The sequence below is a fragment of the Dromaius novaehollandiae genome, chromosome 2 (assembly GCF_036370855.1).
Source record: "Dromaius novaehollandiae isolate bDroNov1 chromosome 2, bDroNov1.hap1, whole genome shotgun sequence".
Taxonomy (NCBI): domain Eukaryota; kingdom Metazoa; phylum Chordata; class Aves; order Casuariiformes; family Dromaiidae; genus Dromaius; species Dromaius novaehollandiae.
Window position 1 is genome coordinate 158975968 of NC_088099.1, and position 27100 is coordinate 159003067.

A 27100-nucleotide genomic window follows, 5' to 3' on the forward strand; every position below is an offset into this window, starting at 1 on the left:
CTTATTTTACCTGGGCACCACAACTGATGCTGGCACTAACAGGGACTCCCAGGCTGTGCATACGGCTGGAAAGACACACTAAACCCCTGTGTCTCTGTGAAAGTTTTGGCACTGCAGAATTTTAGGATCCCTCCTGCACAATGCAAAAAATGCACGGGGAAAAAAATAATATCTTGTGGCATTGGAGCCTCTACGTGGATTCAGTTCCTCCTGGAACGGGAGCAGCTACATTTCATTTTCACTCAGTTTGTAAAATTCCCGGGCTTGGGAAAATAAAACTCGCTAGGTCCATATACCGGGCATCCGCTCCTGTCACAGCGTTTCGCTGGTTTGCAACCTGTTCTGCATTTCTGACGGGGCTTTTCGAGGTGCTTGCAGGACTGCTAAGGTGCTTGTATGCGGGGGGCCGGTGTCCTTATTTCTCGCGATTATTTTGAGGGATCCGTGATATTTCAGCGCTTGAATTCTGGGGGAATGGTGCATATATAAAAATGAATAAATAAGTAGATAAATAAATAAATAAAAGGGACGTTTAGGAGAAATGGGGCCAATAGTTTTCATCCAGCTATTTTGAAGGTAATCTCATTATTCCGGCGCTGGCTGACTCAGGGCTTTTGGAGGCTTGAGCGAGTCGCCCCGCGCTTGCCCGAGACGCGCGTCCCCCCCGGCTGCGCCCCGGCGCAAGACCGCGCATCTCTCCGCGGAGATCGGCAACACCCCCCACCCCCTCCCGCCCCTCGCTTCCCGGGCCGCGTTTCCCCGGCGCAGGCAGCGCGCGGCGCGGAGCGGGCGCGGGGGGGAGGGGGGGGTGGATCCGCGGGGCGCGGGGCGGCAGCGCGGGGGCGGGCGCTGCGCGCTGCCCCGGGCTGCAGCCGGCGGCGGCGGCGGCGGCGGCGGCGACGGCTGCGGGGGGCGGTGACGTCACAGAGCCGCTCGCCAGCACAACGTTCCATTGAGGCGAGCGCGTGCTCCGGCGAGCACATGGGCAGCGGCCCCGCTCCGCGCTGCTCCGCGCCGCCCCGCGCCGCCCGCCCCGGCCGCTGCCCCGGCCCCTGCCCCGGCCCCGGCCCCCGCCCGCGGCCGCCCGGCCTGCGCCGCTCCTTCCCGCCGCGGCGCGCGGTGAGTAGCCGGGCTGGGGAGTAATGGGGGTTGGGTGAGGGGAGCTTGCTCGATTGCTCTTTTCTTTTTTCCTAACCCCCCTCCTCTGCTTTTCGTTTGGTTTTGGGTTTGTTTCGTGGGTGTCGCCGGGGCGCGGGGCGGCTTGCAGCAGGTCGCAGCTTTCCGCGGGGCCATCGCGTGGCTCGTGCAGATGGGGGGGGGGGGGTTGCAAGATATATCTGTTTTTTTTAAAGCGCTGGGTCGAAGCCGGGCTAAAAATAGCCGCTGCAGGCCGAAAGCTGCGCGGATGGGGAGGCGAAGGGCTCGGGCTGCTTTCCAACGTCAATAAAGCGCCGCGATAACGCGGGCGACGCTCGGGGGTGTCGATGGCGCTGGAGTGACACGGCGGGGCTCGCCCATCCCCCGGCGCGGCCACCGGGCCAAACCCGGGGCACCGGCGGCGGAGGGGGGGGGGGGGTCACCGCCTCCTCCTCCTCCTGCCACTTTGCACCGGGCGACGCGGCCGGGCCCGGCGGGGCCGAGCGCTGCTGCGGGGCCGCCGCTGCGCTGCACCCGGGCGCCCTGCGCGCATCGCGCTGGCCCCTCGGGCCGCCTGGGCAGCGTGACAGGCAAGGCGAGACTCCCAGCAGGCTCCCCGGGATGCTTTCGCAAAGGCTTTGCTTAGGCCTTTTTTTTTCTTTCTCCTCCTGAAAAAGCTGTGCATTTTCAAACAACTTCTGTTTATACCTGAACAACGCTGAAATGCTCTCATAGGCCTCATCCTTTAAGCCTTTGCTCTCGAACTACTGCGCTGTCGGTTATTGCATCTTAAAACACGGTGCGGAAAAATCCCAGCGGAGCTGCCAGTCGTATCGGAAAGATGTTGGAGCCCTTCGGCGAGGTCTTTTTGGTTGCCTGCACGCTGACAAGTTGGGGCATGTTTGCCTGTCCATGCGTATGGTCAGACACAGGCGGCCGCGAACCCAGTGCTAGTTCCTTTTTACTAATACGCAGCGTGTTCAAAAATGTGTATTATTTGAATCAGTGCTTTAGGATGAAATATTTGGCCTATATGCTTTTCTGGGACTACATTAGAATGTATTAGGCATTGCTAAATGTATAGAGCACAGTATATTGTGTACGTGGCACAGCTGTGTGCAGTGAGGGTGTTTATCTATTCATTGTCACTAATGTCAGCTTGTGCCAACTAGTTTGGATTATCGTGAGAGCAGTCCTACATATCATTTTTAAAAATAGGAGTAGGTTAAAAAAATCTAGCTCTGAAGTGTTGAAATTACTGTAAGAAATAACGATACAATCAATCGCTAATATCCAGGAAGGCCTTGTAAACATCATGTGCAGTTTCCTTTCCTTTGTGATTTGAAAAAAATATAAATATGTATATTTTTCAAGCACGTGGACCAGTCAGATGGATGCTCTGTTGTTCTAGGTGCTGCATATCTGTAGGAAACGCTGCTTCACACTCCAGGGAGTTTAAAGTGATCTTATATGTAGTTTGCACCGTTTCAGAAATACACCTGTTTTTTTTTTTCCTCTCCTTATCTCTTTCACAGTATTAAGTCTTAAACCTGTCTGACGCCTAGGTTGAGGTTGTTATAATTCTGATAGATGTGCCTTTGTGCGTTTTAAATTGCATTAGCATAGTTGTACAGGTGCAATTTGTCAGCCGATGGGAACCCCACGTGCCTGCCGGGAATAAACTGTGCCGCGCTGGCGGCATCCCTGCTAGCGGGGCTGTGCCGGCGTCACCAGCCGGGGACGGCTACAGCAGCGCGAGGTCCCTGCTCCGGCAAGGCCAAAGGATTTTCCGTAACCCTGCGCAGCGTGCGTGCTGATGTCCATGCGATGTCACGGGAATGCAGCAATTGCAAAAATAAGGAAGAGCGTAGGCCTGCCGCTGCTGAAAGGCCCATCTGTTGCAGAAATGAATTATGTATGTGAATTAGTTTTTAAAAATGAGAGATTGGCTTCCTGTGTGAACTTGCATGCTTGGAATACGGCTTTTGCGGGAGCTGACTGCTTTCTGAAGTGATTGTGAGCCGAGTCTCCTGACGGTGCCGTTCGGTTGTGGCGCTTTGCAGTAATGTTTTTTGTTCCCTGTGCCCCTGCCTAACCAAAGCATAGTTTTCAGTTTAACGAAGGACTTTATCCATGAAACTTTCAGCTTGTGCTTAATTTCTTTGCAGGATTAGAGCTGTATCTTCCCATTTTTAATCAGAATGCTTCACAAAAAGGACTTGTATATACTTCACTAAGTTTTATATCGGGAATCCCTAGCAGGGGAAGCTACATATAGTGCCGTAGTTGTTAGAGGGGAAAAAATGGTATATCTGTATGCGTTTAATATATTGGTATGTTTGGGGCTCTTTTGTCGTCCTGCAGATGAAGATGTTCTGTGGGGTGCTACAGTGTCACTGTGTTTTTGTACTGGCCTCTTCCGGCCTTCTCAGTAATTATGCTGGTGCAGCTCCACTGCCGATTGCAAGGTAGGGCTTTCAAGTGCAATGGCTACCTATATATATGTATTTTTTAAACTGTTGTTCTGCGCAGACAATAGCGCCGGCCGGATGTGGGAAGTGGAAAAGCTGATTTTCGTGAGCGGGGAGGCGCTTCTGCGGCTTGCAGGAATTCTGGGGGCTCATCCTTTGCTCGCCGCATGCCCGTTCAGCAGAGGATCGTGTTTGCTACCCACAGTGCAGTGCGCCGCAGCTTGGAGCGGTGCCAGGAGTTTGGAGCCGCGCTCAGCAAAGCCTCTCTCGCACAACTGAGCACGGCTCTGGCGTGCGTGTCGAGTCCGCCGGACGTCGGATGAGGACAAACTGAATTGTGTTCCCGTCGGTGATGTAGTGCGGGTCAGTATGTCTCGAGCCGTGTTTTGGCTGGAGCGGCTGTGGTGGAGGGCATGCCGCCGCAGTCCTCCCCGCCGGCTGAGGAGGAGGAGGCCGCATGGGCTCCGCTTTGAGAGCTGAGAAGGGTGCAGTGGTGCAGACTGCAGCTGCAGAGAGGAGAACGCGTACCTGATCAGGAAGCTTTGGCTATTTGCAGCCGGGTGATGCAGGTCTTACTCTGAAGTACAGGGTGGTGTGTTTGTGTTTGCCTCCTCGCTGGCTGATGCTTTAGTATTAAACGCCTGCTTCACTCCTGGGTGGATTTATGGAGAGAGTGAGGGGGAATAAAGAAGTAATCGCACCCTGGACCCTGCATGTCCGCGGGACACGTTTTCCCCTGTCACAGCTGCATCTGTTCCTAAGTCAGTCTGTTTTCTTATGTAGCAAAGAGCTTTTGCCCTGGCGAGGAGCACTGCTTTAAATGGGCAGCTGCGTCTGGTTTATTTGCACCTGGAGATGCAGTGCTGTCTGTATGCTTGCTGTGTTCCTGCAGTTCAGTGGAGGACATCATTTTGGGGAGTTATCAGTGCTGAGATATCGCAGCGTTTCTGTGCGTTTCTTGAGTCCTTTCCCTGGCAAGTGCCAGAGGTCGTTTAAGAAAGGATGCTCCACATTCGACTTTTTCCTGCCGCTGTGAGCGTGGCAGATGAAAGGCAGTGAGGTGTTACCTGGTGTGTCAGCTCCAGCATGCTATGTCGGGAAGGCAGGGTCATAAACCGACGCGAGGACAGGCGAGCCGCGCGGAGCCATCTGGATGATCTGCAAGCCAGATGGATGTGATCAGAATGCTTTTTAACGCATCCCGTGGTAGTGTTGTGTACTTTACGTGAATTCATGGTGCGGATGTGGCAACGTGTGTGGAGCTGTATCCTGGAAATCAGTGATTTGAGTGTAGGCTGGGTTGAGTATCATGCAGTGGTTTCTGGGCAGGTTTGTCCTGCCCGCACTGGAGCCCGTGCTGTCACGTCTTTGCTGCTGTTGATACCGTATATTTGTTGGCAGATACTTCGGTTGCAGTCCTGCCACTTCGAAGAAAATGTGATCTGTGGGCAAATTGTTGCCGGAGAAAATACGTTGGGCAGTAAAGGGCTCTTTGAGGCTGTGATGAAAGGCATAGCTGGAACCGGTGGCTGGGATGCGAGGCAAGTCAGGAGACCGTTCAGAGGAGGAAGCACGGCACAGGTCTTCAATGGCAAGGGCGATCGGCCCTGGAACAAGTTACCAGGAGAAGGGGTGGATTCTCCCTCTTGGTCATTTCTGCCTTGAAACTTGAGTGGGGAAAAGAATAAATGCAAAGGCTCTTGGGCATGGTGGCCCTTCTGTTTCTGTAAGGTGGGTCCTGCTGTGAGGGAAAGGGGCAGAAGGACATATCTGGGCTGTGGTTGTGTTGGCACAGCTACCACTGATTAATAATTCTGCTCATAGCTGTGGTTGGTCCTTGTTGGGTCAGGTAGTGTCTCAGCAAAGGGTGGCTAAGCTTCCCGGTGCTACCCATTGCGTGATGATAAAATCTGTTTGAGTCTCGAAGCTGCAAGACATTGAGCATGTCCCTGAGGGGAGAGGACGGAGTCACCAGGGTCACCAGCTGGCAGGATCCTCCATCCTCTCCTGGGTGTAGCAAAGGGAGGCAGAGGCGCCTACAGAAAGCCCCCAAAGGTGCCCCTCAATTCTAGGGAGAGGAATTCCCTGCAGTGAGAGTGGTGTGGAGAGCAGCGTTGTGGGGAGAGGCAAGACCCCATCCCATCGCCTTGCTCATAGGAGGGCTTGGGGAGGCCCTCAGCATGGTCTGGCTTGTGCTGGGGACCCCCGGGCTCTGAAGTAGGCCAATACACTGATTTTAAGCTGTGAGTTTTAAAGGTGGAAAACTCTGGTCCCAATTTCAGCTCTCATAAGCACCCACGATCGTCTTCCCTCCATCCAGTCAACACAGTCCGTTCCACCCTGGCTTCCTCTGAACGCCCTTTCTGTGCTGCTCAGCTTCCCTGGATAACTGCTGGTTTCATGCCTGGTCCATACCTAAGTTTTACCACTGGCATTTAGCTGATTAATAGGTACGTTATGCCAGTAAAATCTGTAGTGTGAATGGGTTGTCCGACTCTTCACGCTGGTAGAAGCTGTGCACGTTAGGTCTGCTGTGGGTTCTTCTGCGCTGCAGGATTTTTGTGAGGCTAGCTGTGCTGTCGTGTTTGGTTTGGCAGGGCTCTTGCCACAGGTGAGACCTCAATCTGAGAAGGGCACCTGGAAATCTCTGTGTCCCAGTTTGTTTCCGCGGATCCCATGTTGATCCACATGTTCTGGGTTGGAATAGCTTCCATGCAGCATTTCATGGCTTAGTGGCAAAATCTCTGCTCCCGGTAGCCATGTGTGGTGAGAGGGATTTCCTTCGGTGAGCATTTTCAAAAGGTATGTTGGGTAGATGAACTGATATGCTCCACAGGTTCCCTGCAGGTGCAAAATCATCTGGAAGCAAGTATGGGCCAGCTCCAGTGCTGCCAGCTTGCGTACGGTTTGCCTTTGGTCTCGGGACGTTCGATGCCTTTCCTTGGCTCCCAGCAGCTGAACTTAAGAGACTGGGTGCCTCTCTTTTATCCTTCGTGTCTGTGAGGAAAAACTTGAAAACAGTATGTGTACTCCTGAGCTGTGATCTTTTCACCAGTACTGCAGGGCCAGCATCCTTTGCCATGCTGTATAAAGCCCAGCTGGGATTAGGTGACTCGGAAACAACTAGCAGAAAACCCCAACTTAACGGCAGTTAAAAAAAAAGATACGACTCCAGATAGACTTCATCCTGTATGTTTTGAGGCCTACATTTGGTAATATTGTAGCCATCTCTTCTTGAAAAAAACAACTGAGCAAAACCCTAGATGAAATAAAATGCATTTCATTGCACTGCACGGTTCCCTGCCCGGGCAAAGCGTGAGCCACGTGGGACGAGTCTCTCGGTGCGTCATTAGAAGGGAGTTAGATGCTCGGAGACGGAGGAGCGGATGGTACGTGCGTGGCATGAGAGCAGCTGGAGCGCTGCTGCCTGGCTGCGTGCAAACTCCTCCCTGCCTGTGCCTGCAGCTAAGGAGCAGGTAAACTTCTTGGGATGCGCTGCCTGCTTTTGAAGGCATTCAACTTGAGACAAGAAATCTGCTTTCTGGGAGCCTAGACCTGATAAAAAATGCAACCGTACCACATAATGTGTGGAATGAGTAAAACACTGCTGTTTCAAGGCTGTAAAAGCTCTTTAGAGAAGGTGGCTTTGCCCGGTGGGCTCTCTACTGGGTGCGGTATTGTTGAAGCCTGGTGTTGGATCAGGTATCGCCCGTCCTCCGGTGGCCAGTAACCCACTGACGTAAACGTGCTGTTGTGTGCGCTGGGTAACGTGGTGGAAACGGCAGCCACGAGTTCCTACCTGGCCTGCGCCAGACTGTGCAGGGCACGGAGCAATGGCCAAAGCCTGTTCTGTGCTGGACCCCGTTACGTTATGGCTGCTGCGTGTGGAAAAAGTCCTGGCGCGGATCCCTCTTTGATGATGTTAAAGTTCTGTATTAATAAAAATGTGATTTTTAATATTAGTTGTGTTATAAAACTCATAAAGTTTATTATATATGAACACAGTCCAGCTACAGCAGACCCTAGATGTCATATATCAATTTCCCCTTTGTGTTCAGTTGATGTTTTAAATAGCCAGCTGCACATATCAAGAAAATAACCTGTCATTTAGCACACAGAACAAAAAACTCGTTTTGTACATCCTTTTGGAAATGCTTAATGACATTTCCAGCCTCACTTAAAGGCCAAGAGCGTAGTGCTGTGGGGCACACGACCTGAGACACTGCTCAGGGGCTTCTAGAGGAGGATGTTTGCTGTATGCATCGCTCAAGCATTTGATTATTGGTATCTTACATCTGGCCTCTTGTTATTGGTTGGCTTTTGGGGGGTGGGCAAAGGCTTACGTTTTTTTAAACATTAAAAAGGGTGGTATTAGATTGTATAAAAACACTAGCACAAAAAGTATGAGTGCTTGATGTTATAGTGGAAAAGACTAAATATACCTGAAAGCTAAAAGTCCAACTGTTTTTTGCACTGGAATCAAGTATCTTTCAATACAAATGGAAATAACAGTGTTGCTAGCTCATGTAATTTTATTCTGGATTTAAAACTATGATGCTCTTTTAAAAACCCTGGCTCTTGGATTCAAGTCGTTGTGGAAATATTTCTGTCCAGAGAGGCTTTGAATCGTTAGTCTTGGAGGCTCTTAAGAGTCATCTAGGCAAAGGCACGGGTGACCTAACGTACTGTTGACAGTGGTCCCATTTCAAGTAGGGAGTTGGACTAGAGACTGCAGAGGTTTCTTTCCTCTCACCATCAGGTCTCTGTTTCTGTGGTTACTGATGAAAAAGTTGAAAAGATGAGCTTAAAAATGGAAGAAAAAAAGCAAAAGGAATCAAAATTCTTTATCAGCTTTAAACTTTGTGTTTTAAGCCTTCAAGTGGGACAAGATGGAAGAGGCACATATTTTCTGAATATACAAGGTTAGCAAATAAATATGATTAAGATTAGAAAATTCATAGTGGAAAGAAGAATATGTGTTGCTCTGTCTCACTGAGGGGCTGAAGAGCCTTTCCCAGAGCCCAGTGCATGTCCTGATTCAGTGTTTGGCTGAGACAGTTGTGCTTCTGTGTCCTGGTTTCCATCAGAGGGAAACGTGGACTCCTGGGCTGAAAGGGAAAGACTTCAGCTTAGATCTGTGTGAGAGGAGGACGAAGAATGAAGAAGGTGCCTCCCGGTAGACACATACGTTGTATGACTGGCTAATGGGACATTGTCTTCGCTAGAGAAAAAGGTGCTTTTTAAACATAGGCCTGTTAGCATGGGTGAACACTAATCCATTACATGAAACCACATTGTTGAAGGTAGGATTGATATCTTGGATCAGTGGAACCACAAAATGTCTGCTGACATGAGTCAGGTCAGGATTTTAATGTGTAAATGATTATTTAATGTTTAATATTTTAAATCAGTTACCTTGCTCTGCCCTTTTTAGCAGGACCTGTAACGCACTGCCTGCCTTTACTTCCCTCTGTGAGTAATGTAGTCTCTGGCTTCTCCCATGCGATGTGAAGGATCACCCTTGCACTTGTATGATGCATTTCAGACTGCATTACAAATACGGCTGAAGGAAGCTTTCCAGCGTCTTGGTGAAATGAGCAGTGATGTTACTCTTACTTCACAGTCCAAGAAGCTGAAGCAATGAGAAGTTAGCCTTGAAAACATTTTCCGTATCTTGGGTGATTAGTTTGGAGACATGCGAAGGCTGGTTGTTAGAAGTAGCTTGGATGGATGATGGGGTTCCCAGCTCTTGGCTGTGGGATAGGATCTAGGAGACTCTACCCTCGGCAAGCTAGTTCATAACTCTCCCCTTCCACTCTTGCTTGCCTCTGTAGCCTGCAAACATGTCAGGGCAGATACTGCCTCTCGTCTCTTTGTTCATGGAGTGGGACAGTGAGAGCTCTGATACCGGCTGGGCCCTCCCAGTATTACTGTAGTACCGACAGAAACGGCGTCGAGGTCTGGTACTTCTGCTTGAGCTCTGTCCAAACTGGCAATGCTGAGTTTCATCGGCCACTGCCTTTGAGAGGGAGGCCTGATGACTGCAGCCAACACAATTAGGCAGGAAAAAAGCTTTAGAAGACTTTTCACCGGGTAGGTACCTGGGATCATGCAAGTGTTGAAGAACTGGAAATAAAACTTTCCTTAGCTCCTAGCTTAGTGTAAAAGATAGAGCTAGTGCTTATTTTTTTGTTCTTCCGTAGTGGGATCTGCTAACATTCGTCGTATTGGGGGAGAAGAGGGAGGAAGAAGGGAAAGGAAGGAAATTTTGCAATAGTTTTGTAATTTTAATTTTAAAGATAAGTTTATCAAGTACAGTGTACAGGTTTCTAGGTGGTAACTCGAGTATAACCATCTTTCAGACAAGTCATAGCCTGCTCAGAGACAAAATGTTATTCATTAGCATAAGCCATAATACTGTGTTGCCTAGTGTTGTAGGCTGTACTGCTGTGAGTACTCAGTGTCCTTGTGTTCCTTATAAATCTTGATAGCATAAGAGATTATCAAAGATCTTATTTTGCAAGATGTTCTCGGTCACTTTTGATTAATATTTTTCTTGGATACTTCTGTATCAAATTCTTATAAATAGGACTTAAAAATACAGCACTCTGTTAATTAGCTGCTAACATTGCCTCATGGAGCAAGGTGGTATGGGAGGGGAAAATAAGGCAGAGGGATTAAACAGCCTGCAGTCACTTGTGCTGATCCATTCCAACTCGGAGAGCTTATAGTTGCTCTTTCTAATTCATTGCTTCTCCTCGTAATATTAGGAGAGCTAATATTCCTAGGAATGAACACCTGTATCTTGTCTTGCTTAGACAAAAAATCTGGATGCTGAGCAAATTAAAACGCTGTTGTTGCACTTTGGCAGCAGAAAGAGAGCTGAAGCTTGCAAAGATATTGAGATAATGTGGGGAATGGGGTTGGTGTGTGGGATCCCTGGCCCCCAGGCCTGTGCTCTCTCTGTTACACCACGCTTCCTTGAAAGTCTTGAAGTCTGGACTACATCTATTTTAGGCCTCCCTGAGGCATGACAAAGCCTGTAAGTCCATGAAATACTGCTTATAACATTAATGTTTCATTTGAAGATATTGAAGGATTTCTATGCCCATTAGAAGTTGGCATGTATTAAGGCTGAGCTCATGCAACTGCTGTTTTATTGGAGGCTTGGCAGGCAGAGCGGGTTGGCCCAGAGAGGTTCCCGACCTCCCTCTCCTGCCGCAGGGCACGCGAGTCCAGTATAAGGAGCTCGAAATGGTGTGCAAGCCCTTTTGGGAGGCTCATACCCAGGGAGCAGTGATGAGACTGCATCATCCCCACGATCTCCTTGCTTGGAGCTCCGGCAGACCTTGCAGTAGGTGAACTGGCCAGGCAATGCAGAGTCCAGTTCCCACAGCATGAGAAGGAGCCTTAGCTTTATTTAACCTTTTTGCGCACAGCTGCTGCTGGGGAGCCCAGCGCTTGGATGCAGCGGGCTCACGGGTGAAGAATAGCTCTCTGAAGCTGAACTCCAGCTGCCCTGCTGTCCCTGTTGGCCAAAGGCACGCATCCACAGTTCGTCAGTTGAGTTTGTGAGTTGGGAGCACTCTTGGATTTCTTCTGGAGATAAGTTCTTCCATAGCAGCGTCACTGTTTCTCTCATCTCCAACTGATTAAGAAATGCTGCTCTCTCTTTCTGGGCAGAGTCCTGGTGTTGGTTATGCTGGCGTGTCTTGGCTTGACAACAGCAGTCACACCTGGATATGGAGCCTGCAGTGCAAAGGAAGCTCCAACTAGCACAGAAAGCTGCAGCCTATCTCCTCTGCAGGAGTTGCCTCCTCTCTATTTTGGCTTCTGTTAGAAATAAAGTTTGAGGCCTTTATTCTCTTTTCAAGGTGCTCCCTATATGGACCGCAGGTATTAGAAAGGCTGCTTGAAGCTTTGTGCCAAAGACCGTAGAAGCTTTCTGCAACAACATGGACCTGTGCTTTCAGAGGGCCTGGTTTCACACTGTTCGACTGTGCTACACCAGGAGCTAAGGACTACCAAACTCATTATACTCTGCTGCAAGTGAGGTACGTGCTCTTGACTCTCATTTTTCTAAGTATAGAGCAATATTATATATAATGTTTAAAGACAGTTGGGGAACATACAACCCAAACAAGACCCTCCATTGCTGGGTTGGAGCAGAGAGGAGAAATAACACGTACCAGATGGTAGTTCAACACTTAATACACTACCTGAAAGTTAATCTGGTGATGAGTGCAGTGTTTAAACTGATCATTGAGGAAAATATACTCAACTGGAATTCCAGTTTCCTGGGGTGATTTGTGCCTTTTCAGAATATATGAAAATTAGGAAATGGCAGGATTAAGACATGTGTCCAAACAGCTTTAACTCTACACTCCCTCTCCCCCTTTACCACTTCGAAACTAGAGTTAATTACCGGGAATTTTCTGCACAGACAAGATTGGGTTGTAACACCCTGTCATATTAACTGGTCAAGGCAAGCCATTTCGTCTAGCTGAGGTGTTAAATATTGAATTAAAGATCTTTAATTAAGATCTTTAATTATCACCTTGTAGACAGACTCATACATTCTAAAGTAATTTATGTATGACTCTGGGTCCCCATTAGTTTTGGATGCCCAAAAACGTGATACTGTATTTTAAGCAAACCAGCATGCAAAAAAGGAATCGTGAGGTCAAGATCATGATGGACGTTGTGGTCACATTCATTAGGGGTTGTTCTCTGGGTGGGTTGTTCTCTGGGTGGTTTGACAGATATGGTGATTCTTATGTGGGTTACTACTTAGTACTTGCTGTTTCAGGAATGGGGGATCTATACACCATCTGCATTAGTGGTTTAAGTGGGAATTCTGAGAACAGGGAATGAGTGGATCTTTGCTCTCTGTTGTGGTTTAGTCCTTCCCAGCTTCCATTCTGAAGCAAGACTTTTAGATGTGCCTATCCAGGATTGCCATGTATGGTGAGATGATGGTATATCCGTTAGCAACTCTTACTCTAGTCTGGTCAGCCTGCCTTAATTTGCTTTTACTTTCTGTCTGTATCATGTCTTTACCTCAGGTCATTGGCTCTCTGGGACAGAGAATGGCTTTAATGTTCTATTTTTATGTAATGCCTAGCACAGACACATTTGGTATGTCAAGCTCGTGGGGGTGCTGTATGTAATGCCAATAACGAATAGTGCAGATATTCCTCCAGAGGGTCTGTGGCTCTCTGTGGAAACGTGATAGAGATGTGACATCTGCTTGCCTCCTTGTTCATGTGCTGCTCTGGGTGAGTTTGCGTACGTGGTTTCTGCATTTTTCTTGCTCTTAGTAGCAGTGAACAGGGGAGTCTACTTGGTAGAGGAAGGGTGCAAAAAGCATCCCCATGGAGGTAAAAAATGCCAGTGCTGACCTGTAAGAGGCAGAGGCCAGTATTTGCTTTAATTCATGCAGGTCAGATTGAGCAGTGTCAATTTTTATACGTGTGTGTGTGTTTACATATATATATATATATATATATACACACACACATATATATACACACAAATATGTATGTGTGGAAGCATTATTGCTTGTTTAGCTTTAGCTTTCTCCTTGCTTCCTCCTCTCGGTTTCCCTCCACTTCCCCTTTTCTGTTCCACTTCATGTTTGAGTTTTATGCCTGTGGTGTTTTTCATATGTATATTTCCCTTTTTCTCTTACCTTCTTTCCTCTTTCTTTCCTATTCTGGCTTTTCATTCTTTACTTTCTCCTCTGTGTGTTTCTGTCTCCTTCTGCTCCTAGTTTTACAGTTTATCTTTTGCTCGCCTCCTCCTTTCTCTCATAGATGCAAATCAGCTGATGCACCCTGTTAACATCTCTGCAACCCCCTTCTGCGTTGGCTGTTGCCTCTGCTGCAGATTAGAGGAGCAGCCGCAGCTGGATCTCTCCTCCTCCTCTTGCTTGAAAAAAGGAATAAGGGAGTCTGAGCTGCTCCCATTTCCCCTCGCTCTAGATGAGTATCAGTCTGCCATATATATATATGTTTATGTTTTATTTTTTTATATATATATATATATCTATATATATATCTTTTTTTTTCCCTTGTCCACTTCAGATTGCAGCTTGCATGGCTGAGATGTTTTTCAGATCTGGCTGTTAAATTGAAGTGATGAGTAAGAGTAGGGTTAGTGGCCACAGTGCTTCTCCCCTGCGTCACAGGCTTCTCAACGCTAAAAAAGGCCAGGGCTCCTCTTGCTTGCTTGGCAGTGGCAAGCTGCGCGCTGAGCCCTGGGTCCGGCAGCGCCGGCGTCCCTGTCGTTAGCTCGTTGTTAGCTCGAGTGCTGCAAGCCTGGGGCTTTCCGCCTGGTTTTGAACCCGTTTCCTCTCTCCTGAGGGCTTTGGCCCTGGTTTTGGAGGGCTGCGGCAGTCCCAGCAACGTGGATGGGCTGAGCTCAGCCGTCGCGGCGCAGTGTTAGTAACGGCTTCATCAATCTGAGCGATCCCAGCAAGCCGTAGGAGAACGCTGCTTGGGGGATGCACGTAGAAAGAGTACTGGCCTTGCAGTCCTGCAGCGCTAGGGCTGGTGGGAATTGTAAATGGAAGCAAGGCCAGATCCTGCACAATACTTTCCATTTCCGTGAAAGCAGGGAGAGCTGTAAAGCTCGGTGCCTTTTAGGGCTTGACTCGTAGACTGTAAAGCTGAAGCTGTTTTGACTGCTTTTGATTACAGAAACAGAGGGATCTGAAGTAAGGAAACACTCTGATGTTGGCAGTTTGAAGAACACGCTCAATATCGCTTCGTGGCAGACGTCTTAGTCTTGGCTGCCTCATCCTCATGGGCTAAGGACAGCGAGTGAGTTAGTTGGATGGCTTCATTTGCACAGCTGTTTTTTTTCCAAGAAATCGCAGGACCCAGCACGGCACTTTCTGTGCTGGGAAAGCGGGCCGTTTCCAGGCCCCTGTATGCAGGATTGGTGATTGTGTCTGGAGCGCTTGTTTGATGGGTGTCAATTCCAGAGGTCCCTCAGATCGTGGGCCTTGGAGGCCAGTGGAGCTCATCTCTCTAATGAGCCCAGTTTATGCAAGCGTATCTGTAGAGGGGGCTTTCGTTTGGGTAGGAACTGCCTCTTGGAAGATGTAACGCAATCGCAATTTTTCAGGGTATCGTCAAGGTGAATAGACAGAAATAGGACTTCAGACCTTCCCGTTCCTGTTGCCGATAATACGTGAGGCTTCTCAAATGAAGTGTAGACATTCAGTGTCATGTTTCATTCAGGATGACTCTTTCTTTTTTTTTTGCTTTTTGTTTTTATGTCTCTGCAATGCAGACTTCTTTCACAAGTGGCTGCTCCCTGACTGGTGTCCTGGCATATTCCCCCTGCGCTCTGCAGTCCTTGGGTGAGGGGGTATTTCAGGACATGTTCATAACTTGATCTTTCTGATGACTCTTGCACACACGGCTCAGTTGGTGCCAATTGTTAGGGTAGTTTTCTATTTTCAAGACACTTGGGCCCGATCCTATTTCCCTTGTGCTCCCGAATGAGATTTTGCCCAATGTACTTTGGAGCAGGGATGGGCTGTTTATCTACTGTGATCCTCAGCAGCGCTGTCAGTCCACTCTCCGTGGCAGTAGGACTTGAACTCCCATAGCAGCTACAGCACTCCGGATGGGACGTGGGGCTGGATTACACCATTGCAACTGCGAGGTGCAGAGGACCATGCCTTGAAAGGGATATGGTGCAGGTCATGTCTGAGATAGCCAGATCTGCCTAATGCAGAGTCATCATCAACCTAAGTTGTTCCAGGTTAGTATTTCCTCCAGGTGCTGTTCCTACATTTTGGGCTTAAATACAACAGACTTGCTGTGTTGGGGCAGATGCTTGTCTTTTCCATGTCTTTCCTTGGGCAGTGGCCAAAGCCAAACAGTTTAGAAGAAAGTAGGTGAAAGTGGATGGCTTAAAAAATAGCCAGATCATATGATAGTTTCTTTCAAAACCATTTTGAGCTAAGGTTGACCTGGGTCCAAGTCATATCTGCCCACTGAAAGGATTGTTTATGGTTTGTAGGTGGCAGATTTCAGTTAGCTTAGAGCATCTAAAAAAAAAATCCTTTTTTTTTTTTTTCCCCCCAGTGTCTAAGTGTGTGGCCTTTGCTACTTGAGTGTCTCTTTTAGGCAACTCAATAGTTTTTCTAAGTGGAATGTGTTTCTGCATTGAAGTTGAGAGATAAATATAGCTCTGAGCTGGCGAATTGAAAGAAGGCCATAGTATGTGTTATGTTGCCTTACCCAGTATTTTTTTTCTTCTTTTTTTGTGGTGATTTTGTTCTAACTTAAAATGGAAAGCCTACCAAAAGATGTTATTTTTCCCGTTAAAAGAAATTGCATGCCAGAATGCCATTCACTAACTTAGGCTGCAACCAATGAAGGATTAAACCCCCCGCTCCTTTTTTCTAGCCTAGTACTGTGTGTTTGGAAGGCAAGCGCATTTGCAGCTGAGCCAACTATAATAACAATAATTCAGGATGAGAAGCTCAGAGCACCCTGTGATTAGCGAAATAATTATTGCATAGTGTATAAATTGAGAGATGTTTTTTGACATAGGAACAGAAACGTATGTTGCAGCTGCTTTCAGAGGCAATCAGCTCATGTCACCCTGTTGACGTTTTCAGTACGGAGTTTTATGCCGGAACCACGCAGAGCAAAACATGCTTTTCAGATGATTCCTTTTGAGTTTTCCAGTAACTTCTGCTGATATAAGAGCAGCCAGAAAACATGCAAACAAAAGCTTTACGGACTCTGCTCTTCCTTCCTTAGTAAATTTTTTAATTTGGACGAAGTTGTTGTGTATGTTCTCTCTGCTTGCTAGGAGGCCACGCTTTGGCTAGCTGTCGGCTCTAAGACTTAAAACAGGATAGGAAGTCTCCCAAATCTTTTCCTTTATGGGCGCTGGTTAAGATGCAGGTCGCTACGGTTGCGACAGAAGTCCCTTTTATATGATACCGCTTTGACATTTCTAAAGCAAGTCCGTAGGCTCGTAGCTGATAACTTGCAGCCCCAGAATCTAATCTGCCCTTCTGCCTAACAGCGAGCGAGGAATTTTATGCATAGTTTCCTTTGATGTTTCCTCAGCAGTGAGTGATAAAGCGGGCTTCTCCCCGCGTGCACTGAGGCTGCGTGCTCGTGCCCTGCCCTATCTTCCCGCACCTTTGGCATTGCAGCTCTGGGGCCCTTTCTGGTTCCTGACCCAGTTTCCCCAGTTGTGACTTTAGCGGCCTCGTGCTCCATGCCACTGACCGTTCCAGATGCCGAAGCCCCGTCTCGCTGGCCGAAATGGCTTGATTCCCCGGTGCTTCGGACCTCTCCGCCTGCCGCTGGGGAGGGAAGCGGTAGCCTTTGAGCTGCATGCGCTTGCAGACTGTGCCGGGGTCAGCACCGCGTGTGCGAGTGCCATCCCCACCGGGGCCGCACCAGCCCCTTCCAGGGAGGGCTTTGGGGCAGCACTTCCATGGACGTGCCCAGGCAGCCCTTTGTGGCAGTGCAGCGAGCCTGCTTAGGGAACTGATCCGGCCAAAAAGTAGCTGGCAAGTGGGGGAAGCGGTCACAGCGTGGAAGTGATGTGGGAAAAAACAGCAGAGGCCGGCGAGGAGGCTTGGTCTGCTCTTTGCCCGCTGCTTGGAGCAAAAGTGGTTAAATGCTCTGGTATTGGTGAGGCCTGAAGGGGGTTTTGGTGCTGAATCTGAGGGATTTGCAACACCCCGTTTATCTGTATGCTCAGTGCTTGGAAAACTTTTCCTAGGGTGTAGTGTGCTGGATGACTGATTTAAGTTAAAATTAATATAGGATACTTTTGAGGAATTGTGTCCGCTTAACTGAAATCTAGTTCTCACGTGTAGATCTTGTCAAAACTGCCTGATGTATTTGTGTAAGTATTGATAGGGCCCCGATTTCCCTCATGATGCCTGCTACTGTAATAGACAAATAATGTTAATTTAATTAAAAAATGCTTTAAATAGGCTTGTTTTATTTGGGGCAAGCAGATGGAGTATGTCCTTTGGTCCTTTCCAATCTTGTTTCCTGTGATTTGGTGTTTTTCTTTCCTATATATCTGTTGCTAAAAGTGATCAGAAGGGTGTGCGCGTTCCTAGGTGCGAGTTTGTGGAGGGGGGTGTTTATGCATATGTGTGCTTGTATGTACACACACTCACGCACACACCTGCCCTTTTTATGTATTGCAAAAAAAAAATGTATTTTTTTCCTGCTGCATCAAATACAACCATTATTGCCTGTTTGCAACCAAACAAGCCGTTGAGTTGATACCACCACATAAAGTTCAGGAAAGACCAGTGAGCATGTTTCTAATAAGAGGATATGCTGGTCCTCTTGATAATCAACCCCCCATTGTAAAGCCATTTTGAGTCACAGGTTTAAATCTTTGTTCCAGTGGAAAAGAATTTTATGGGCAGCCCAAACAAGCATTAAATCCTGTTTTTTAACAGAGCTGCTTAAAATAGTACCGATTCTGAATCGGAAGAGTGACTCCAAGGGAAAAGAGAAAAGTTGAAACAATACAAATCATAGTTTGGTGGCACAAACCTTTTGTCCTACCCCAAACCCTGATAGAAATTTGGCAGAGACAGAAGGCTGGATTTCCTCACTGTGAGACACTGCATGCTTTAGATTTCTCTGTGGAATTAGATTTAGATCTTCTATGCTGGTAGTTACCTTTTTTTTTTTCTTTTTTAAGGGATTCCAGTAAATTCATTTAGAAGACCACTGCACACTGTGCCAGTTTTACGCAGCCTGATTCCTCTGCCTTCCTTCTCCTCTTTTGTTTGTAGGGAAAATGCTTTCTGGAAAATATGCTGGTATTTTGGAAATATGGGTCGTGTTTGGGTTTTGACCTCTTTTCCTCTCCCTGCTCCGTTGCTGCTGAGGCAAGCTGGGCTTTCCAAGCTGGACCCCGGCTCTGCCCCCGTTCCTGCACATCTTGCTGTTTGCATTCATTCCTGGTCCCTTGGCGGCTGGTGCTGGCAATTGTGACTCCGTCACGACAGGGAATTATGTCAAAATGGCCCGCACCCTCAAAATTGCGTCAAAATGGCCCTGCGGTTTGCAGATGAACGCCAGCGGCTGGCTGAAGCGGGTTGGTGCTGGGCCGAGGTGAGCTGAGCGACCTTCCCGGGTTCCCCAGGGAGCAGGGGTGACAGCACGCCTGCTCCCTGCCTCTGATGCAGGGTCTTTTGCAGGCAGCATCGCAGGGGATGAGGCTTAAGGCTCTTTAAGCTCATTTTGCGATCTGCTGCTGACAAAGCAGTCCGGGGAAGGCTGCCTGTAGCAGGTCTGTATCCCTTAACTGCCCTGCATTTAATGCCATACCTCCACTTGTCCTTTTCCACACCCTGCGCGGGTGGAGTGACCCGTAGTCCTGGTCTGAGCACTGCCGTCAGTCCTCCCCTGTCCTGGCTGTCCACCTAGGAGTCCTTTCTTGTTCAGGACTGGCAGCAGTGGTTTGGACTGTGAGCACGCTCTAATTTCCACTTCTTTAGCTCACGTACTTCCTTAGTTCTCGTGACTGTAATATCGAAGCATCTCTACAAAATTAAAAGGTGACAGTGATCTTACTTTTCCTTAAAACGGTCCCTGAGCAGGGGAGAAGAGTGATGTTAGCATATGGAGCTGACATATTTATTATTGATGATACCTCTAAATGATTAAACAATTTTTCCTTGCATTATTTACGGGAATTATGATATTCATCATTAATGGAAAGATGTCTGTCTAGAGAAATGTGTGATTCATACTCATAAATACCTTCTGTTCTCCTTTCGTTATTTCCTATCTGTTTTCTCCCAGCTGTTGTTTCTCCTTTTGGAGTCAGTATTCATCCTTCTGTAAATACCTGCTGCTGCCTTCCCGTTGATGTAGTTAACCTGTGGGCTGTAAAAGGGGAGACTTTTTTTCTGGGCAGATAACCAGCTTGCACGGGTCGGGCTCAGTGTGTTGCGGTGACTGTCTGTCAGTGACCTAACGTGATTTAGGTACTGGGTACGGTTGAGGTCATCCGTGCAGCAGTAACAGGGTGCAGTTTCCAGGGTGCAGTTGAAAGATGAAATGTGTCTATTTGCTCACCTATGGCAGTACATGACATCATAATATATTTATGGGACTTAGGTTGGCCTCCAGAGCCTTCATGTCTCCTGCGTACTAAAAAGCAGCACCTTTTAATTCATGGAAATTAGAGCACAGCTCATTGATGCGTTGTGCTTTTAATGTCTTTAAATAGATTCTAATAGATCATAGTAAATTTAGAGCTTGAAGTTAGTTGTCTTAAATCATTTATCTGAAAGCTGTTTTTAAAGAAAAGTATTTAAATGAAAGCTTAATTGTTGACATTGATTAATTTTAGTCAAAACTATAAAATGGGCAGGATTTTTTTTTTGAAGTTAGATAACAAGAACAGAGGAACAAAATCTCCCAGTAAGATGCAGGCTCGCTTCATTGGCTTTTGTAGTGTTTCAGGGGAAGGATGCTTCTCCGCAGCCTGCAATGGAAGGTCGCCCTCTTTCATTGCCGTCTTGGGTACCACCAGCTCAAAGTCTTTCCCTGGGAGATGTGAGGGGGGCAGGAGCAGCGTGAGGTGTTTCCATGCTAGGTAGGATGATACAAACCTACACTTCAAAGGGGTATGTTGAAAGGATGAAAACAGCATTTGAAATCACTGGCTATCTCTAGAGCATGCAGAAAAGAAATGACCAGCAAGTCAAAAAGAAGTTTATTTAGGTAAGACTGTTTCATTCTCCTTCCTGCCCCTGCCTTTCTTTACTTATGCTTGTTTCTGACTTTTCAGACTCAAAATCCCTCTTGTAGGAGCCTGGAAAAGGGTTAATGCTTTTGTAGCTTCTTTCTGTGTGGCTCTACCAGGGGAAACAATTTCTTTGTTACCTTCCTCTTCCCCTTATTTTATTCATGCCCTGCTTGCCCAGCCTCTTGTGCTGGAGAAGATCTGGTGTGTTTTTTACCTGGCACCTCGAGCTTGCTTGCCTGTCCTTTACACGGTCTGTTGGGGAACAGCAGGGTAGCAAGAGGAGGGACCTCACAGATAAATGAGTGGGGGAACACAGTGATTTTTCTGAGCGGACTCCAAAGAAGGTACTTCAGGTCTTGCTGTGAGCCGTATTTTGCAGCAAAATTTGGGCAAACTGTTCAACTCTAGTGCAGTTGGTTATGCAGGGCAGTATGATATCAGGGGAAAAGAGGCCACGTTTCCTGGCTTTTGCTGCCAATCAGTTCATGGCCAAGAACATAAGGATTTATTGTGGTTTTTTTTTCTTTTTTATTCTACCTAATCTCTCTACAGAGGCTCTGTTTAATGTCTTAGCCTTGTTTGAAATGTGGAATTTATCTGCTGCTATTATTATCCAAATGCAGAGAGGCTGCTCGCCTTTTCGTTGTGTTAAAATCAGCGGGGATCACTTTTTGTTCTGTGTTTGTGCAGCACCTAGCACGGTTGGGTCCCGGATGGGGACTCTTCAGGCGACGTAATGCACAAAATACTATTTCTCCCTTTCTGCTCTCCGGCAGCCTATCCTGCAGCTACAGTTCCTTTTCCTTCAAAGATTGCAAGTGGCGTGGCAGGCTGAGCGTGACGCTTCTGCAGGTCTCATTCCCTGCGGTGAAGTTTCTTTCAGTATCACAGATGAGGAATGGTTAGAGAACGAGGAATCAGAATATGGTCTCTGTAGGTGGAAAGCATATGTGAGCCCCATCTTCTGCTTCTGGACTCCTTCTCAGCTGGTTCGAACTTGTCGTGGGGGTGAAACTGCGTCCCTTCCCAAGGGATGAGGAAATTTCACCCGTGGAAGTGATGCAGTCTTGTAGAAGTCTGTCAGATGAAGACCAACCTACCAAGAAGGTTCTTTCCATGGTTGTGTCTTGGCAAGATGGTGAAGGATGTGTTTGACTTAAAGACCTTGCTGAATCGGGGCAGTGCTCAGCGTGGCGAGGATCGTGCTCCTGGGCTGCTGGCCATGCCATGTGCTAAGGGACATCATTAGCTTTCCAGGTAGAGGACGGAAGCAAAGAAACCACCATTTCTTGCGGGACATCTCGAAAACAGGCTGGCGAAATAAATGGAGTAATGGGGCAGCTGTGGGGCGAGGTGGGGATCAGCGTATGGGTGCCCCATGGTGCGGACAGCCCACGGAGGTGCTTCTGGTCATCTGCTGTTGGCGTTTAGCCACTAGTTGAGTATTGTTTGACCCTGTGGCGTTGAAGGGGCTGATGTTGCCGCATGCGAGAGCCGGAGCAGCGTCACCAGAAACCACCGTGGGTGTCTGTGACGCCTGACCCCGGGGGCTGGGGGGAAGAGCAGAAAGGGTGATTGTGTCCTTTGTGTTGACGCAATGAGTCGCTCCGAGCTGCTGGATTTGACATTTCTCCTCCCCGAGAGATGCTCGCTGCTTCCTCCGAAGCTGCGCCCCCGCCTCGGTGTCCTTCTTGGGTGGCTCCTCACCGCCCACCGAGGAGCTTGCAGCCAGCCGTGCCGCTCGCCGTCGTTAGCCCCCGACCTATCTCGCGTTTAATGCCACCCTGCTTGCCGGGGGGGTAACTGCCGAGCAGATTTGTTCAGTATTTTTGTTCTCGTCTGCTGACTAATGTGCAGAGAAGCAGCAAGAGCAAGCTCCGATGGTTCATCGATGAAAAGTGCGGTGCTGTCACTCGCCTTCCTGGTCGCCGGAGCGGAGCGAGGCGCTGGGAGACGGACCGACGCTGGCCTCACGTTCGTGCTCACCCTGCCTCAGCATCGCTGAGCAGCCGGAGGGGAGCCTGAAAATGCTCGTATTTCGCAACTGACACCTGTTCCTCTGAGCTTTGGCCTTAAAAAAAAAAAAAAAAAGCATGACCTTAGACCTTTGCTTCAGTTCAAATAGGGTCAAAAACAGACTACTGAACTAAGCCCCTGTGACCGGTGCTGTGCCCAGAGGCTGCAGCTTAAGACACAGCGGACGGTCCCCAAAACCGTGCCGAGAGCCCGGTCCGTGGTAGCAGGGGGTTAAACATGCGGCAGTGTGTGGCGAAGCCGATCTGCTCAGAAAGGGCAGCTTCTCCCGCTGGAGCCAAGTTTTGACTGTCTTGTTATTTTAGCTGATTAGATTAATTTCCTGGATGATGTAACCAAGTGACATTAATTATGTTATATTACCAATAAGAGCTGCTGTTTTAGGCTCTGTATGCGTTTAAAAATATTCTAGAGTATTTCTTTTGCTTAAAGGTTACTGTACAGCATTGGAAACTTTTGTCACGCTGATGCACACCCACACTTGTGCACACGCGCACAGAGGAGAGGTGCAGCTGAGCTAGATTTCAGTGGGCAAAGTGTTACGTTGGGCTATCGGGCTGTTCTTTTTGCCTTGTAGTGTTCTTAATTAATTTTTTCATTATTAAAGGTTTTGTGATAGAAATAACGTTCCCTCATCGAAAAGCTGGTAGGGTCTGGGTGCAGGAGTGGAAGCTAGGGATTCCTGATGTCTGGTCTGAGTTTCACTGCTCCTTGTGTTTCCTACACTTAAAACCGGTCTGATACAGAGACTATAGGCACTATGACGCTTGTAGTTTTTCTTTTTCTTTTTCTTTCTTTTTTTTTTTTTCTTTTGTCAGGGTATTTTTCAGCCAGATCAGTTCCCCAGTCCAGTTGGCTGTCTACCTGTAAGTAAGAAGGCAGCATTTTGGGAGGGAAGTTTGTTGGGAAGCAACATCTGCAGTAAGCTAATAAGCGTAAATGCCGGCAAGCGGAGTTGGTCTGCCTCTGATCTGGGCGATACAGGTTTCGCCTAGGACTCTGCGGTCTGAAGCACCAGCAGGTGAGGTTACCCTGCTCCTCTGCTGCTGCCTTCGGCTCTGCTGCTGCTGTAGCTGAAACCGGTTCCCAGAGCGAAATGAGCTTCTTCAGCAAAAAAGCTCTTCCTCTGTTTCCTTTCTCTCTCCCTCCCGTATCTTCATAGAGCTATTTCTAAATCAAGTGCATTTTCTCAGCATAAATACACTGGTTGGGTCTGTGGATGTATTTTTGATGCCCCCCCCCCCAATTTTACAGGCTGCTGGCAAATCTTAAGCATAGATCAAGCCAAAGCAAATGTGAGATGTCTTAGTTCGTTGTCTGTGGAAAGGAGCTAATATTTTTTGCGTGTGAGAACAGGGATTTTGCAAGTCCTGGATATGGATTTTTTTTTCCTCTGTGCCTGAGATTAAAGGGGGAAAGTAGGTCTTTGGGTAGTGAGGCGGATTATTTTTTAAGATACTAAAGCATTTGCCTATATGAAAAATCTTTGCTGATTTGAATTTTTTTTTAAGCCACATTACCTATACCAATGCAGGTCTTGGTGCAAGTGCTCTTACTTTGTTTTGCTGACTTGCACTGAGGACAGACCTTTTTGGAGTCAACTAGAGCACCTTTAAAATATGATTATCCCTAATCCACTGAAGGCAAAAATCAGGTGGGTTATCTCAGGCAGCCTGTTTAGACTGTTTAGGCCAACCTTGCTTGCCGAGCCAGGTTAAGGAATTCACATTTGAAGTGATCTGACCTGTGAGGAGAGTAACCTCTAGCATTTGAGTGGTCAGGGACAGTGGTAATGTGTTAAATCCATCCAGTGGTATCTCAGTTTGAGCCTGGCCAAAGATCTGAAGTGAGAAGTGATTCCCTCTGCAAGAGTCTCCCCCCGCCCCATACCTGTTACAGTAAATTTAAATGAAATATAGATACTAATTTGTTTCGTGTACTCTTGGCATGTACGAAAGGCTAAATACTAGTGCATTAAAGGAGGTGAAACTATTCCAGCGGCTTTACTGGAGAAATACATTATTAGTGTGAGGCTTTGATAGAATGAGGGCAAATTTTTATAAGATGCCAGCGCTTCCTGGTCTCTTTGTATTTGCGTAATTCTTAACGCTTTCGTAGTGCTCCTCACTTTCAAATGTTTGTCCAAACGTTAAGTAATCCCCAGCAGCTTGGGGCTATAGGTGACTGCAGTTTCCCATTTTGAAGGGTGGGGAGGCTTTCGGTGGACATTGACTAGATGTGATTTTGCTGATGGTAGAGCCCTTCCAAAGGATTATTCATCACGCCTGTCACTGGTGTGATTGACACACAGCTGTATAAGCTCAGGGTTGTGTTTGAAAGGAAGCTCAGATGCTACCCTAATCTGAATTAAAAAGTAGGACTCCCACCTATTCCTGAGTAGCGGTGGCTGGAGTGTTTTGGGGGATATACCCGTGGTTTTCATGCCTGGGATGCCCTAGGATTCATTCCCAGCTGATTTTTCCTATCCTTTCTGAGGGCTGGATGATTGTCTGTGCTTGGGTTTTTTTTTCCCTGTGTCCTCACACACCAGGGGTGCTCCTTGGCTGTGAGTTTGAAGGCAAGCCCAGAGTTCCACGTTGACTGCGTGCTGTGAATCCCCTGTGACTGCTCAGCAAACACGCAAGCACAGACGTTGAGTTCCCAGCACTTCAGAAAGATTGAGGTTGACTATCTATCTCATACGAAATCCACTGATCTAATGAAAACCCTCACAACTCCCATATCAAGCATTGCGTTAAAAAGCAGTGGAATACAAGAAATGAATCAATTGACGTATCCTGGTAGTTGTATCTAAGGCACTGGGGATGTCCAGGAGGAAATGGTGTCACACGTTGGCAAGGCTGCATTTACTGGCATAACTAAGATTTGGTCATTGAAAACCTGCAGCTGAAAGGCCAAATTATGAAGGTTGGACTTGAAAGTTATTTTCATCTAAACATACAGCTCCAAAAGCTGGAAACCTCTCAAAGGTGCAGGCAAAGTATCTGAATGCCTTTGGATACAAATCGCTTAGAATATCACTGGGCAGTAATCTCCAAAGCCGCTACCAAAAGGAGATGGAAGTACTTAGGGGATAAGAAACCAGAATGTCTGCCGTAGCAGGAGTGCCAGTGGGATGAAGACACATTGGGAGGTGGTAGGGACAGTCTCTCTCTTAAAATATACTCAGATGGAAAAGATTATTTGGGATTTAGCATACTATGCACATGAGGAGCATTCAGTGATTAAATGGGGGTGGTGGAGCCTTGCTTGTCATCTCAGTGATGGGGAAGGGTGACAAAAAGGTAGAGTGAGATCTGTTGTGAAAGCTTTGGGTATCCTTGTTTTGGGGGCTGTGCTTAGAGGAGAGAGGTAATTCATGCAATATATGGCACTGTCCTTTTGGCAGTGTGAGGTTTTGTCCCTGCTTGGGCTTGATGTGTAATTCACATCAATCACAAGTAGTACAATGCTGAGAAGTGATTCTCTGTGCTATGGAAGCAGACTTCAGCTAGCCTGATTTCTGCACCTGTAAAATTGGGTAAATAATACTTCTTTTTTTTTACCATAGCCTTTTAATTCCCTGAGTTTCCAGAATTTCCTATTACATGTCTACACAATTTGTATCACAGTGGTTGTAAAAATTGTGGGATACAGGTGGTACAGAATGACAAGAAACTAATTAAGAGACGCTGCTAATGAGAGAAGAGGAGGAACACAAGAGTGCATAACACTGCTGGGATCATGAAGGGCCCTTCCTTACCCTTATCAGCAGCCAAAGGGTATAATCTCATTAATAAATTTTTTCAGCTGCATCTTAAAACTGATTGGGCTGTCGGCCCCACTGCCCCTGTTGGAAGGCTCCCAGAGCTGGGCATGGTTAGAGGCCTTCTTGCTCCAGCCTCAGGTTTCTTGTAGCCAGCTTATACTCATTTGTTCTTGTGCCAACGTTGTCCTTTAGCTTAAATCACTCTTTCTGTGATGTAGACAGTGGTCTTATCCCCTCGGAGCCTTGCTTCTGCTAGGTTGAGCAAAGCCATCTCCGTTGTTTGTTGTAAGAGGGGCTCTTCCTTCCCTGTATGATCTAGCAGCTCTCTCCTGTAACAGCATCTGTTAAAATGCATCTTTCTTGAATGTAAGCTGCCAGATGGTACATAAAATCCTAGAGGAAGGATATTCTGTCATTAGTGGTATAGCCTTACATCTTCCTTAAATCTACCGGAAATACTTTGTCCTCCAACATTCGCCAGAGTCGCTCGGGCTGCCCTTAAAGCCCTGTCACTGGTGGCTTGCCCTTGTGCTGCGCTGACGTACCCAGCTCCTCCCGCTCTTCTGCCCCGTGGCAACGGCCGTGGTACTCAAGGGCGCAGCGTCGTCTGTCCTGCTGCTGAATCTACGCTTGGAGAAGCAGGGGGTTTGATCCCAGGCCACCTCCAGGTAGTGAAAATTTCTAGTGGGACCAGCTTGAACTAAAACTGACCTATGCCCAACTCTGGAACCAGTCCCCAAACCTGGAACCTTTGTGGAAAAAATATGCAGTATTTAGAAGGACCAACACTTGTAGAAGGACCACAAAGGAAGCTGTGTATTTTTCATGATTGGGTTTTATTCACTGGGATTGTTCGGCAATATGGCAGTATATTTATTTTCAGTAGTGACTTATTGATGACTAGGAAGACATG

At 47.6% G+C, this 27100-nt stretch overlaps 1 long non-coding RNA gene across 1 annotated transcript in view; it reads left to right on the plus strand.

Moving 5' to 3' along the window:
- Positions 1–850: 850 nt before the first annotated feature.
- The window catches only part of LOC112989194 (uncharacterized), a 169194-nt gene continuing 142944 nt past the window's right edge, over positions 851–27100 (plus strand). The window contains exon 1 of the long non-coding RNA XR_010388063.1: positions 851–1119. This is a non-coding gene — a long non-coding RNA (uncharacterized LOC112989194). The remainder of the gene's footprint in view (positions 1120–27100) is intronic.